The sequence below is a fragment of the Galeopterus variegatus genome, unplaced genomic scaffold (genome assembly GCF_000696425.1).
Source record: "Galeopterus variegatus unplaced genomic scaffold, G_variegatus-3.0.2 Scaffold4049, whole genome shotgun sequence".
Lineage (NCBI taxonomy): Eukaryota > Metazoa > Chordata > Mammalia > Dermoptera > Cynocephalidae > Galeopterus > Galeopterus variegatus.
The window spans coordinates 42,843-43,489 of record NW_007730160.1 but is presented as its reverse complement, the minus strand read 5'-3'; the positions used below and the strand labels follow the sequence as shown (position 1 = coordinate 43,489).

At 45.4% G+C, this 647-nt stretch overlaps 1 protein-coding gene across 1 annotated transcript in view; it reads left to right on the top strand.

Annotated features, from left to right (window-relative positions):
* Window positions 1-647, top strand: part of LOC103602206 (nuclear autoantigen Sp-100-like) — a gene marked incomplete at both ends in the record, with an annotated part of 46,380 nt that overhangs the window by 5,825 nt on the left and 39,908 nt on the right. The gene's annotated exons all lie outside the window — the stretch shown is intronic.

Below are 647 nucleotides of genomic sequence, written 5' to 3'. Positions count from 1 at the left end.
CCCCACTTCTCCTCTTTTCTCTTTGTTTGTTTGCTTGGTTAGACATTTAGTTGAGTACCAGTAATCCGAATAAACCTTCCAATCCTTGCATCAACTTTTGGACTTGCAGGTCATTTGTTTAATGCGAGAGGGCTGCCGAGCCTGACCTGTGGGTAACAAATTGACAATGATAAAAATAACCGTATCAACAGCTCACTGACGGAACGTCTGCTCTTTGTCAGTTGTGGATTTAGTGCTCACAGCTGCCACTGGAGATGAGTTACCACTTACGTACCCATTTTGCAGATAAGGAAACTGAAACCTAGAGAGACCATGTATGGAGTTTGCCTCGGGTCAAAAGATGAACCCAGGCTTTCTGAACCCAGAGTCTGCATTCTTACCCTGCGTGGCTCCCAGAATCTAATGAAAAAGGCAGAAACGAAAAGCAAAAATGGAGAAATACTGTATAGGCAGAAAGAAAGATACAGAAAAAAAAAAAAAAGACTACCAAGAACTGGAGGAAGAGGAGGCTGATGAGACATTGAATCCTGGTGTGTGGATTCAGTGGGGAGGGCTGGTATGAAAGGCGGTGGAGACAAGGTAACAAGGACTTGGTAGGAACTCAGGTAAGACCACTGGGCCGGGCAGCTCTGGGGACAAAGGCAGGT